The 14,832-nt window shown below is 48.8% G+C and overlaps 1 long non-coding RNA gene across 1 annotated transcript; it reads right to left on the bottom strand.

Moving 5' to 3' along the window:
• Positions 1–476: 476 nt before the first annotated feature.
• On the bottom strand, positions 477–4,432 carry LOC130600698 (uncharacterized). Its single transcript, XR_008972516.1, has 3 exons — positions 4,225–4,432; positions 719–860; positions 477–597 (listed from the first exon to the last, which is right to left on the bottom strand). It is a non-coding gene; the product is annotated as an uncharacterized LOC130600698 (long non-coding RNA).
• Between the last annotated feature and the right edge of the window lie 10,400 nt (positions 4,433–14,832).

Raw genomic sequence — 14,832 nt, 5'->3', positions numbered from 1 at the left:
GCATAAAAAAAAAAAAAAAAAAACTAAAAGAAATACAAACTTATTCTGTTAAGATTTCTACTCCAGAACTCATCCATCAGAGAAATCCTCAAGTTTTAAACCAAAATTGAGCTTGTGCTGTGCTCTTTATGAACTGCTACACAAGGACTGGCCATTAGATGTCAGCTTTGTACAGAATATGTTAGTCTCCGCCAAGTTAATCAATACCATAGTTGACATAATAAACCCAGCGATATACTTAAAGAGTGCACAGAGCTAGCAAGCCAGATTGTTTACAGATGTTCTGCTAAAGAGTTAGCAATATTGAGAAGCTATTGCTTCCGTGGATTCATTCACATCCTTCTTTCAGAGCTTTATAGTAAGTTACTTACTAATCTACTCAGGCTGTACTAAATTTGTGTAGTGAATTGTACATAAATTCAGGGGGAGAGGGGAGGTATTTCAATGTATTTCTGTAGGCTAGAATACCCACTTATTTACTGGATTTCCTTAGAATGGCAGAGGTCCTTGCCACAATGGAATACCACAATGGACAAGCCACTTAGGATACCATTGTTGTTTTTCCTCACCTCCAGCAAAGCAGCCAAAATTGTGCCTCTAGATGAATAAAAGAAAGAACTGTTCACGTAACACATTGGGCAATATGTTTAGGACTTAGTTACCATGGATATTTGATCCATCAGAAATCAGGGCGGAAAGGAAATCCAAATCCTCTCACCTGCTAGCCTGTGGATGAAGTCCTCTAAGTTTGTTAATTATTTGGTAAAACTGCTCAAGTTCAAATTAACAGGTAAAACAAAGACATCATATGACTTACTGGAATAAGGAAATGGTTTAAACAGGAAGTTTTCTCCAGTATCCTGGAATTGCCTTAACTAAGTACAATATTTAACTCATTTTTGCAAGTAATACATCTCTTTACTACTAATAAATATTCCTGTTATGGAGAAAGAAAAAAAATTACAGATATAGATTCAGCTCAATAAATTATTCTAATACAACCAGTCACATTATCCAATCTGTAAATCATAGAATGGGTTGGGTTGGATAGATGATGTATTAGAAATAAAACTACTACATGCATTTATGTGTAACTGACGTTTCCATTACTTTGAATTAGATCAGATATACATTTCCCAGGGGACTAGCAAGTTTAAAAGCTAAATCCCCAAAGGTAGCATATCTGTATAGTTTATGAAAGCAGCACCACCAATTACTAACTGCCTTATCCTCCAAGGACCAAGCTGGGCAAATATAAAATACTAAAACAGAGATGTTTCTTAGATTTATATTAAAACCCCCAATAGTTGCCCCTCCAGTATCCCAAAATCTTTCTTGTATAACATTATGTCGTGGTTTAAACCCAGTCAGGTAATTCGTTCGCTCACCTCCCCCCCCCTTTCTTGCCCTCCCCCTGCTCCCGGAGGGACAGAGAGGAGAATCGAAAAGAATGCAACTCCCACGGGTTGAGATAAGAACAGTTTAGTAACTAAGGTATAACACAGATCACTACTGCTACCACCAATAATAATAATGATAAAGGAAATAACAAGGGAAGAGAATACAACACCTCAGCACCAGCCAACCGATAACTTGCCCCCCCTCAGCCCGACCAAGCACCGACCGATACCTCCTCCAACCCTGCAGTCTCCCAGCCCTTCCGGCTAACTCCCAGTTACCTCCTGGGCATGACGTGCTGTGGTATGGAATACCTCTTTGATCAGTTTGGGTCAGGTGTCCTGTCTCTGCTTCCTCCTGGCTTCCCCTCCTCCCTGGCAGAGCATGAGGCTCACAAAGTCCTTGGCCAAACCAAAACATCGCTATCAGTTCTGTTCCCAGGCCGAAAGTCAAAACACAGCACTGCACCAGCTACCAAGAAGGAGAAACATGACTGCTACTGCTGAACCCAGGACATTATCCACCCCTTATTCTATACCATTCACGTCATGCTCAGATCCCACATTTTCAATATACCATCACTCTTATCTCGGTGCACTCTTATCTTAGTGCATGGACCAGTCCCTATAAAGCTGCTGTGTCCATCTGGTCCATGTCAGGCTCCATCTCTTGTAACAGTCTTCCAGAGCAGGAGAGACTGTGTGCAGTGTTCACACTTGTGAATAACCTGGGCAATAGTGTCCATTGCTAAGTCCACCCCTCGATCATGAGTCCATCTCTTTTGCATCTCTGCTCTGATGGCCTGAAGTGCCATGGGCCCACCAGGCTCAAAATAATTCACTGTCCCCTTCAGCAGTTTCTGCAGCTTCTTGCTGGGGACTCCATACAGCTGCCTTCCATCTCCGATGCTTCCAAAGCACTGGAGGGGCCCAGTGGACTAGATACTTGCCCATACTGTCACACACGCCCTGCCACTCATGACTGTCCAGCCTTGGGGAAAACCTCTTGGTCCCCCTGAATCGTCGTCTAACCCCAGACAAGACCCAAACCTGACTCTGCTTAACTTTTGAGATCAGACAAAATGGTGGTGGGTAGCACACAGTCTGTGTGTGTGCCAACATGCTGATCCCCATCACAATCAGCAGGCAGGTCCCAAGGATACCCAAAGGCCATTCAAAACCTTCAGAACTCTCACACGATGCTGCTGTACTTGTCACTGGGGCTGGTGTAGCTGCTGTGCTTGCCGGCTCTCCCACCACCAGCTTCTCTGAGTCCAGCTCTTCCTCCTCTGCCTTGCTGGGAAATGCTGCGTGGTCTCCTGCATCCTCCTGGGGCTCGGCGGGCGGCTGCCGGGGGATGCTCTCGGCCGTCGCGGGGCTCGGCTCGGCCGCGGGGCTCGGCTCCTCCGCCGCCTTCTCCCGCTGCTCGGCAGCCGCTTCCTTCCTCTCTTCGACCGCCCCGGCCTCCTCCACCGGCAGCCGTCCCCTCGCGGCCTCCGGCCCCGCTCCCGCCGCCGCTTGGTCCCGGGGGCCGCTCTCCCGGGCCGGTTCGGCTGCCGCCGGCTCCCGGGACCGCTCCCCCTCGGCTCCCCGCAGCCTCACGAAGATGGAGAGTAGGGCGAGGGCCAGGACGGTGAAGAGCAGCCGGACGGCCAGGTACAAGTCCACGGCCACGTCCGTCCCACCCTGCTGCTGGAGCCCGCCCGTATTACAAGCCATTGCCATAAAGCACAGTGAGACAAGAACCTTAGCCCAAGCCCCACACTTGATAAACACTAACACAGCGAATACCGGCTCTAAGTAAGTTACAACATTCTGAAGCTGTGAGATCAACAAGAACAACTCTGAGAGCCAATAAATCAGCATTGCGACGAGTGACTATTAATCCAGTCAAATCTGTTGTTATGTCAACCCTTCGTGCCCCACGTTGGGCGCCAAAAAGAACTGTCATGGTTTAAACCCAGTCAGGTAATTCGTTCGCTCACCTCCCCCCCCTTTCTTGCCCTCCCCCTGCTCCCGGAGGGATGGAGAGGAGAATCAAAAGAATGCAACTCCCACGGGTTGAGATAAAAACAGTTTAGTAACTAAGGTATAACATAAATCACTACTGCTACCACCAATAATAATAATGATAAAGGAAATAACAAGGGAAGAGAATACAACACCTCAGCACCAGCCAACTGATAACTTGCCCCCCCTCAGCCCGACCAAGCACCGACCGATACCTCCTCCAACCCTGCAGTCTCCCAGCCCTTCCGGCTAACTCCCAGTTACCTCCTGGGCATGACGTGCTGTGGTATGGAATACCTCTTTGATCAGTTTGGGTCAGGTGTCCTGTCTCTGCTTCCTCCTGGCTTCCCCTCCTCCCTGGCAGAGCATGAGGCTCACAAAGTCCTTGGCCAAACCAAAACATTGCTATCAGTTCTGTTCCCAGGCCGAAAGTCAAAACACTGCACTGCACCAGCTACCAAGAAAGAGAAACATGACTGCTACTGCTGAACCCAGGACACATTACAGGACGTTCACTTTCAAAAAAAAGAGTTACCAGTGGAAACTCAAAAGAGGAGAAAAGCAAGATGAAAACTCAGTGCAGATTACTAGGTTCCCAGCTGGGTTAGGATTAAGAAAAACTACATGGAGTATCAGAGTTTGATGCAGAAGCACATGACTGGTGCTCTCACTCTTCTGCAGCAGCATGCCAGGAATTCATTATGTGTTTTCCTATCCTAACATCATTCTCTATACATTAAATGCAACATGTTACAAGATAAGAAGTTTTAAAGTTCTTGATTTGCCATATGAAGGATCCTTAGTAATAATTATTTACTTTTTGTTTAACTTCAAGCAAATAAGGATCTTCAGTAGATGGTTTCCCATCAGGGCACTTTGTTTCTGAAGGTACATGTGTAGAGCAAGAGGTTTTTGAAGAAGCTATTTTCTCAGAAACAGAAGCAGTGACAGGGGCTTCCACAGCATTGGAGGCTGAAGTGAGTGTGTTACTTTGATCATTTCTCTGACCTTTCTCAGCCGGTTGGGTTTCAAGCAAAAGCTTATTTTTAAGCGCTTGGGAAACCATATATTTACTCTCTGATACAGTATTTACAATTCTAACAGTTATTTCTTTTCCTTTTATCTTTTTCTGGTTCATTTCCTCTAACTTGGCTTTACTAATGTCTTTAAAGGAAATAAGCGCGCATCTAAGGCATAAAATTCAAGAAAAAAAAAAGAAAAAAGAAACTAAGTAAAGCACATTAAACTACTCTCAGTAATAACACATGACAGTTCTCAGCTTTTGAGCATTAACTGTATCTCCATTAAACTCAACGGAAAATTTCAGGCTCAACTTCTCATAAGGTGAAAATCTGTCTGGAATGACAAGCTTTTGTCGACCTATCTATATCTCTGTTAATTACTGAAATGAATGAACAACTACGTCCTCTCTCCCATGATTTGCTTACTTTGACAGAAAAAAAAAATAATCTGAAACAAGTAAAACTTCCATTAATATACCTGCAGTTATTAGATTCCGCAGAGACAAGAATGTCACATATATGATACTTCTGGAAATGTGATCTTAGATCAGCCTACAAAACAGAAGAATATTCTGTGGCAAGTGTATAATATGAAAGAATTCAGAAAGAGGCAAGACATTACTGCACTGTGTAAATAAGAACAGACATACCTCTGACACTGAGGAATTTAGGTCATCAACACAAACAAAAGAATACTCATTTCCACTCCTTGCTTCTAACAATGAATGTAAGAAAGCAAAGTGTTACTATTTTTGTTCCAGCTCAAGCTAACATCTCAGTAGATTTCAGAAAGCATAGATGAAAAACCTGTTAAAAACCTGTATGAGTATCTTCTTACAGAAAACAAGCATCCTGAGAAGCAGAATAGTTCCGTTTGTGAGATCTGCTTTTCCTGAGTATTCTCTGAGGTTTGAAGAGGCAGAAGAGGTATAACCGGAGAAAACGCTGGTCTAAACTAACGGGTACCAGTGCTAAAGCATGGGCAGTGTACTCCAAGTCCCCACAAGCTCTCTGCTTTCAACAGACTGGGACTTCTAACTATGCCCATCACTGGGACCCAAGCATCCAAACACAGACCATTCCCTCTTCAGAAGTCAGTGCGGAGAAGGGAGCAGAAAGAGGAGGAATAGGGAAAAAAAAAGAAAGATTTCCAGCTAGGTGACTGGCTGGAAATTTACTAAATTGAGTTTAACCACTGTAGGTGAAGTTTTCAAGCAAAACTGTGGATGAAGGGAGCTGAATATCTGTACAAGGATTCATGGCAAGTCAATGAAAAAGAATCTGAAAACCTAGCTAGCATTTTTTTCCAAGTTTACTTATGCTTGTGGAAGGATCAGAATACTCAAATAACCAACACACACCATTATTAGGTACAGCAGCTTAAAGCTCACAACCTCACCTCTTAAATCAACTGTGTCTTGTTCTTCTTGTTGCTTTTTTGTGTCTTTGGCTATTACTGAAGAATTTGCTACTGTCAAGTTCTGTTTAGCATCAAACCAATCTTCATTCTCTTCTTCATTTTTCACACAGCCTTGATGGTTGAAATAATTTTCAGTGTGTTAAAATTCAGACCATGGTATGTCATGTGAATGAATAACAAATCTGGATCTTCTCTGAACAGGTGGCAAAGAAAAGATTTGTCTTAATTTTCTGAGGAAAAGAATTTATATTGAAAACAAAAAGCAATTAAGAAAGTATCTCGCAGGAGACATAAGAAGAGTACATTTGGAAGAACTTCATCTTAACCGATAGTGGAGAAAGTGCCCAGCCCAGCCCATCCCAGTCCAGCTAAGGTGGATTCCCATGTTGGTAGCACTCTTCCTAATCTCACCATGTAGGTGATGTCCAGCACCAAGATATTCTTCTGACACCTTAGGTGTAGGAGCAGGGACTGGAGACATTTGCACTTTGGGAGCTGTTCTCCAGGACACCTGATAGCACTCTACAGAGGGGGGGTAAGCAGATATAGTTTTAGGTATCCAAGCAAGGGTGGATTGACATGTTGGTGGGATTGTTCCAGAGAGTACCATGTGTAGGACATGCCCAGCATCAGCTTTCTGTCCTGGCACCTTACACTTAGGATCAGGGTCTGGACGTTCATGCTTTGGAAGCTGGTTTCTCAGTCACCAGAGCGTGCTGTCCAGTGAGGTTTCACACAGATGGAGTTTTAGGTGGTAAGTGAGGATGTCCGTGTTGGTGGCACTGTTCCGGAGGGCACCATGTGTAGGACATGCCCAGCTCCTGGTTTCATCCTAACACACTAGGCTTAGGAGCAGGGGCTGGACACTGGGACTTAGGGAGCTGGTTTGTCAGCTACCTGAGAGTGCTGTCCAGTGAGCTAAACCAGAGATGGAGGTTTAGGTAGCAAGGTAAAGTACTGGTGCCGGGACTGCGGGATCAGCCTGAGCCGAACAGGCTCCTCGCTGCTGTGTTTGGCCATGGAAAGCGTCGCCTTGTGCCCACCATCCCTGAGGAGCCGCCATGGGTTGTGCCCCGGCCCAGGGACGCTGGTTCGTCACACGGCTCTCCGGGACCCTGCTGCGGGACCCCGGGCACCGCGCCGAGGGGCTGAGGGACTCGGGACACGCGGGGCCGCGGAGCTGGTGCTGCAGAGCGGTTCTGAGGTTCACTGGGGTTTCTGTGACCTGCGCCCGGGGACACACGGGTGATGTGATAGAGAAGCGAGGCGGGAGCGCGCTGAGTCCTCCCCAGGGGATGGAGCCCCGCCCGGTTCTTCCTGGGAGCACGGAACGCGTTTCCTGGCTGTCCACGCACAGCCGGGGCCGTCCTGCAGCGGCATCAGCTCCCGGCACACAAAGCCCACCCGGGAGCCGGGAGCATAGGGGCGTCCATCGGTGCCGGACTGCCCCCGGCTTTGCTGCTCGGGGAGCTCCGTAAGAGGGTCATTGCCCAGAACCGGCCCCGTGGGGCTCCGGCTGACGCCAGGGGCGGGGATGGGTGCCTGTGGAAGGTGGCGTGGCCGTGCGGCGCGGGGAGAAGCTGCTGCCGAGAGCCACAGCCGGGGTTAGAGAGGAGCGGTCGTGGTGGAAACCGGTGTGGAGCTGGCGTTGCCGGGGCTTTGGCTAGAGCTTTCAGTCCAGCTCCGCGTGTACTGCCCGGGAATGGAGGAAGGAAAAGCAGTGAGCCGGGAACGGGGACCGCGGCTGCAGGTGACGTGGCTGCGGGGAGGCCTGGGGCGGGCGGGATGGGCGAGCAGCCTGGCAGTCGGACCCGAAAAAACCCCGGCGCAGGAGCACGACTTGTGAAATTACGGGGCGGGGGGGGGGGGGGGGGGGGGGGGGGGAGGGCGGGGTTTCATCTATAAAAGGGGAGGGCGGGGTGCTGGTGCGGGGGCAGCTGGTTCTGGTACAGTCAGGGGCGCTGGGGCCTCCGGGTCCCGGGGAATAAAGCCCGGACTGACGGAATCTGGCGCTCTTACCCTCGCCGTCTACAGGTCACCGGTTCTTTCCCGGTCCCCGGCCGGGCTCGGTGAGTGGGGCCTTTAGGGCTCCAGCGGGGGCTGCAGCTCAGTAGAGCCGGGCCCGAGTTCGGGGAGCCCCGTGCTCCCAGGACGTGGCTGGCGGGGGCTCCGAGCCCCGCTCCCCGGGAGAGCCGAGCCCTGCAGGGCTGGAACTGGCTCCGGGCCTGCCCGGGGCTTCCCGATGTGCTAAAAACATAAATGTATTGGCTTTCACAAATCACAGGTGTGTTTACGTGGGTATAACTGTACGAGTTTACAATAACAGAAACAAAACTCGATAAAGACACAAGACTAGACAATAAGTTAAAAAGGTTCAGATCTCTTGATCAAAACAGAGTCACATAGCAAAAGAATTTGTAAAGGTAACAGAAAGGGGGGGGTGAAGCTTGATATAAGGTAAGCTAGTGCCTGGGAAAACATAAAGTACTTTTTTAGCTAAACTTAGGTTGTAGAAAGAGAACAATGTTTATGTTGTTAAGTCTGTGGAATGTAGTGGCCCCACTAAACATGAATTAATTGTTTCACGCTAGTCTTCTAAAGTATCTTTAGTTTTAAAGAACAATGTTTGTGTTGTAAATCTGTGGTGAGATAACAGGATTTAGTGGCCCCACTAAACATGAATGAGTTATTTCATACCATCCTTCTACTTATCAGTTAGAGGCAGAGCCTCCCAAACATCTGCTAGCTTGGGAGACTCCTTGTCTGCCCATCCTGCAATAAATTTTGCAGGAAGAGCACACAGTTCTAAATCTTTGCTAGTTATCAGAATAATGACAGATATAGCTGGTTGTGTGATTACTGGGGGGTCCAACTGGGCCAAAGGTGAAAAGTACACTGTGAGGAAGACTGCTTACTTCATCTTGAAGAACCCTACTCACAAGAGGAAGACTGTTTACTTCATCCTCAAGACCCCTGCCCACAATCACTGCAGAGCAGTGCGCAGATGCCAAAAGGAGGAGACTTATGATAATAAATTCTTGAAGCTAGTTACAATATCCCCTGCCTATATGTGGGAATTATGAATATGTATGTAACTAATGTAACAGTGAAAGTATATAAACCTGTAACAAATACTAATCACTTGCGCCTCTGGCTACGGTCATGCGCCCAGCGTTGTTGCTTTTGTTTTATTGACTTTGTCCCTCAATAAAACCTTGTTATCTCGTTTAGAGGAGTGAGTTCGTATTTCACACTGAGAGCATGGGGCTTGCTTGCGGGGAGGGCACCTGGGCTCCGGCACACGTGGCCTGGTCCTGGTGATACGCGGATTGACTCCACAACTCATTAAAAGTTGTAAAGTAGGTATGCTTTTTATTCAGCGCTGAGACGCACGGGGATAATTCCTCAAAGTCATGGGTGCCTCAGTGTTGTTTCCCTCTACATTTATTCTCTAAAGTTATATATATTCATAAGGTTGCACAATACGCCTATACATATTCATGTCCTATCCCTGCTTCGTATTATAATGAGTTAGAAGGTCCTTTGCGCCTGCGCAGTACCCCCTTTGGTCATGGGCTTCATCTGGTCAAGATGAAGTAAATGAGTCTTCCTTTTCTTGAACTTTCCACCTTTTAGTTTTCACATATGGCCTTAGGGTTTGGTCGGTGTCCCAGCCATAAACCATCTGCTTCTCCCCCTTCAGGTGTCTGCTTTTCCTTATCAATAACTGCTTATCAGTAGAATTAGGCCTCTGCTTTTCCTTGTCAATAGAACCAGGTGTCTGCTTTTCCTTATCAATCATTAGTGCCTTTGTTCTGCTTAGTAGGCATGATAGGTACAGACAATACTTTTGTTTAAGCAATTGAATTCCTCTAACCCCCTTGTACAACCCCCTCGTACATTGGCTAACCCTGTATTACTGAGAGGGGAGACTGAGTGCTGAGCCTGGCCTGGAACTGGGCTCGGAGCTGAGCAATAAAGTCCTGAGCGTTGGAGTCTGGAAACCAACCGGCTGCTGGGGCCACTTTGTGTTCAGACACAGAGACCGAGTTCTGCGGTTTGCAGGCTCAAAACTGGGGTCAAGGAAACCAGATTTGGGGCTCAGAAATGGAGACCAAGCCCCACGTGTTGGAGTCTGGAGCCTTGCTCATGTGATCTGTTGTGGGGCTCAAAGAGAGCCCAGGTCCTGTGTTTTGCTGCTCAAAAGCAGGTTCAGAGCTTAGAAACGAAGTCCCATGTATGGAAGTCTTCACATGAGGTGACTCACTGGGCTGATGGCTCGGCTCAGAAACACAGACCAAGTCCTGCACTTTGGGGGCTCAAAACCATGCTCCCTTGGCCAGCTTTGGAGCTCACAGGGACCAAGTACTGAGTTTCGGGTGCTTGACACCAGACTCCTTGGTAAGCTTTAGCACTAACAGAAAAACAAACAAACAAAAAAAACCCACTAAAATACTGAGATTTGGGGGGTCAAAAAACCGGATTTAGGGCTCATAAAGAGATTAAGTGCTATGGTTTTGGAGTGTGAACTTGGGGTCACTCAGCCAGTTTTAGGGCTCCACCAAAGCCAGGGCCAGGATGCAGGGTTCCGTCCTTGGGGTAGCTGCTGCAACAAAGAGCTGGGGAGCAGAAAGCAGCCAGGGCCTGTACCAGGAGCTGTGAGCCCACAGCCACAGCCAGGGCGGGGGACCAGAGGGAGCTGGGGAGAAACCGAGCAGCAGAAGGCAGGGGGAGGCAGTTCTGAGTGCCTTTGGCCACCCACCAGCATCGGGCCCTAACGAGCTGCAGCTCCCCTGGTCTCTGCTCCTGCTCTTTGGAGACCCCCAGGAACCTCAGGCAGTTGCTCACTCATCCAGGCTGGGGGTTCTGATGCCAAGGTCATGCCCGGGTGTCCAGGGATGTCCAGCCTGCACAGCCCAAACCGTGCTGGCCTGTGCGGGGCTGGAAACGCTCTGTGTGCAGTCAGAGAACGTGTCTCCTTGCGGGATGTGGCAAATCCACCAGAACTCGCCTCACATGGGACCTTAAAAGCATTAATTGCACCACAAAGCACCCAGGTCGCGACGGGGCCTCCCCCTTTCCGCCCGGGACCATACGGTATCTGCTGCTACCAGCGCGCCCCCTGACGGCTGCGAGCGGTACCGCGCCCCGGGGCCAGTTGTACCCTTGGGGGCGCTCGGCACTGCCTGGACAGACCAATCAGCGGCTGCCGGGGGGTGCCGGGGGCTGCCCTGCGGTGCCGCCCTCTAGCGGAGGAAGAGAGCAAAGCGGCGCCTGCAGCTTTCTTGAGGGAATGGAAGGGAAGGGTAGAGGAAACCAGAGCTGTGGGAGCAGGGAGGTGCTGCGGGAGCGTCAGAGCATTCCAGTTGGTACCCTTCCTCTTATCCAGGGATTTCACTGATCAGTCTTCCACCTCTCCTCGAGTCCTGGGAGCTTGAAGAAATTCCTTGCTTCATGGAATTCTAAACTCCAGTTCTACAAAGCTGTCACTTCCACTTCCATTGCCTCAGCAATGTTGTACGTGGTCATTCCCTGCCCAGCCACGGTCAGTCAGTAAAGCATCTTGAGAAACAGAGTGAAGAATTAAGGCAGGAATGAACACATCCCCAAACCTGCTCCAGACAGATTTCCGGCTGCTGGTGCTGGAAACCAGCCCTCACGCCAGCCAGACCTAACCTGAACCCTTCAGAGCCACAAGAGATGTTGCTGCTGGAAATCCGTCTGCAGTGGGATTTGGGCCCCTGCCCTGCCTGCCCAGCCTGGATCCTGGCTGCTTTCGTAAGGCAGGATCTTTAGCGCTGAGCTGAGAGGTGTCCAGTACTTACCTCCCACCTCTGCTGCAGCCTGGCTGCAGCCCCATGGCTGCACCATGGTGTAACACCACATCTGGGTGTGCTGAAGTGAAATGCCAAAGGTGTTGGGTGTCTCAGATCCAACTTCTCTGCCATTCTGCACTCACATTGCATCATATATCCCAGCCTGTGCTGCCCAGCCCACCTGAGCTCCTGTACTCAGGTTGTAAAAGTAACACTGCCCCTGTGTCTCCGCTGGGAGAATGATCCCTGCCCCACAGACAGCAGCAAAGTCACCCCAGGCCCATTTTCCTCCCAGCCCCAAGTGACTGCCTGACTCCAACTCATTCTCCAGTTACAGCTTTGTCACTGGCTGCAGAAAATGACCGTGGCCAACACCTACTAGTCTAATAAATGATAGAGAATGGCAGTTAAGCCACACAGGAGAAAGAAGAGCACAAAGTGCTCCCTTATACCCACTGGGTGTCCTTTCAGTACTCACCTGGAGCTAAATACGCTGGTTCTCTGTGCTGGTATTTACTCCTGAGATCCAAGAACAGTGACAAATGGGATTGCAAAACAAGATCCTGCCTCAGCACGTGCCCCAAGGGCTATACAGCTGGGAGCTCTTTGCAGTTCCTCTCCTTCAAAGGCACATTCTGCCAATCCCTCAGCAGCACTTCTGTGAATTCAGTTTAAATTGGCCTTTCCTGAACGTGTGGCTGTGACTGACATAGACTGTTCCAGGTGAGGGCTCCCTAGTGCTCGGGGCATTTCAGAAACCCACCACCTCCATCAGAAGCACTTCACCTTGTGCTGTCCTAACTTTCCACTGAGGTACTCACTCACTCCTACTTCCCTTGGGGGAATAAACCTCATCTTCCTTCTTCCCTGGTATTCCTGATGAATGAGCTCCCAGAATTCAGAGCCAGAAATCCTTGCTGCGACATAAATCCTGGCCTGATGCTCAGGATAGATTTTGATACTGATTTTACTCTCTGGCCTGCCCATGTTTTCATTGCCCTCTCAGCCATCATGTGTCACTATGGCACATGTGCCAGTGACACTGTGCTGGAGCAGTCAGAGAGCAGTCAAGCCGCAACATACACACACACGCTATTGCACAGAAACCCAAAAGCACTCACCTTGAGGTGGCTCTATTAAGTAACTATTTAGTTATGGATTGCACCAGGATACAAAGCAGAGGGGATTGGTGTCCTCTGAGGGATCACAAGCATCTACGGTAACGTCCCACACAACAGCAGTGTCACAGACCCTGCAAGAACAAAACCAAGTCTATAACTCATGTCCTGCACAGCAACTTCCCCTCTAACTGCTATAAGACTTTCAAATCAGGAGGAGAAATCAGAGCACAAGACAGCTCTGCAATGCATCAACATCTTGTGAGCCGTTCTGAGGGGAAAAAGCAAATACATCCACAAGCAATTCACCCAGGACACAAATGTGTGTCCTGCTCTACTTTCTGCAGGCTCTGTCCCCACAGCAGCAGCGCATCACACATGAGCAGCACTTTCAGCTCCACAGGGGCAGTCCTATTCTGTCCCAGGAGAACAGGCAGCTTTGGAAGGAGGTGTTTCGCTTTCCAGATGATTCTTTCTATTCGTCAGGCCAGATGGGACTGTCAGAGCCCCTGAGGCATGTAAATGCCTGATCCAAGCATGGGATCGATGCTCCTGTCCCTGTACATAATCCACAGAGACCTCCTGGCTTCTTAGAGCCACCCGTGCTGCTGGCTGGAAATGGTGACAGCCTGGTGCTGCCCTTGATGTGCTTGGGATGGGTCTGGGATCTGGGAAAGCTGGAGATGTTTCTCCCTTGTACCCACAGGGATTATTTTAAATGGGTCTTTCTTGTTTCAGCTGTTTTGAGTTGATTTGAAGGGCAGTAGGAAATCAAGTAGTAAATGTTCAGTTCATAGTCTGTGCCCATGATTTTCCTGTTCTAATGAGAACACAAAGGTGTGAACTCCGCACACAAACACTCAGATCTGATGCCACAAATCCCAAAGACTATGGTGTGTGAGGTGACTCTGGGCACCCCACAGACGCTGCTCACCACTAGCCCTCCCTGTGTATCGCTGCTGAGGAGACACTTTGAAATGCTGTTTCTGCTCCCTTTTGCTCCAAGGGTGCTGAGGGCCTGACTGAGAAGGCAGCCCTGGAGATGGCAGTTGCTCGGTTCCAGCTGCAGCTGATTGTAGGTTTCAGAGTGCCCAGCAGGTCCTTATCACCCCTATGGTGTCACCTGAAGCCTCCCCAGCCACACACCTTTCTCCATTGTCCCTACCTCTGTATTTAAGCTCAGGTCAGGGTCTGCTTTTCATTTCCCTGACAGCTGTGTTATACATCTTTTGTTTTTGTATTTAATTGGTGTATTCATTTTCTGTCTTTATTGCAAGAGTGCTGTTGGGCTGCCTTTAACTCCTGTTTAGGTACTGTGGGGTTGTGAATATGGGGGACAGTCTCTGTTTTCCTGCTGTCCTTTAGTTTAAGGTTTTTTGTTTTCTGATTTCATTGCCATTTGCCTGCATTGCTGAGCTGGTACCAGTATGTGATTTCATAGGGGTTTTGATTCTATTGCCTAATACAAGAAGGCTGGAGCATCGTTTTTTTTAACACATGCTGGTTAACTTTTGCCATACTGATTGCACCTAGAAATGCGCAGTTTGCTCACAGCACAATGGCAGAGCTTCTTGTTATCCTATCTCTGGTAAGCTACTTATCTTTTTAAGCCTAGTTCAGATTAAAGGGGCTCTTCTGGTGACCTACCTGTACCTATGGAGGGGATGATAGGAGACGTCCTGAGAGTAAGGACATTTTTTCCAGTTGAAGTCAGAGTTGAAGCTTGTGTTCTTGCTCTGTATGTGGAGATGTAAGTAGGGTCTGGAGCACTCACTGTCATTCCTGAGATTCCTTTCCTCTACCCATAATCTGTATGAGGAGGGAGAAAGCGTGCAGTGATAATGGTGGGATGACTATTACCAATTCTGATACGAGGTCTGGATTTTGGGGGAGGCAGGAACAGGAAAGGCAAAACCTGCCATCCCAGATACAAAGGCCACCTACACCTAGTTTAACCTGGGCTATACAGACTATTCTTTCACCTTCTGCCTCCTGCCATGGAATTTTAGGTGGCAAAGCAAGGGTGGATTGCCATGTTGGTGGCACTGT

This window comes from Pezoporus wallicus, unplaced genomic scaffold (genome assembly GCF_028554395.1).
Source record: "Pezoporus wallicus isolate ANWC-B61680 ecotype Strahan unplaced genomic scaffold, APGP_CSIRO_Pwel_v1 contig_6566, whole genome shotgun sequence".
NCBI classification, from domain to species: domain Eukaryota; kingdom Metazoa; phylum Chordata; class Aves; order Psittaciformes; family Psittacidae; genus Pezoporus; species Pezoporus wallicus.
Note: the sequence above shows the minus strand (reverse complement) of the source record. Positions and strands in the feature narration are given on the sequence as shown.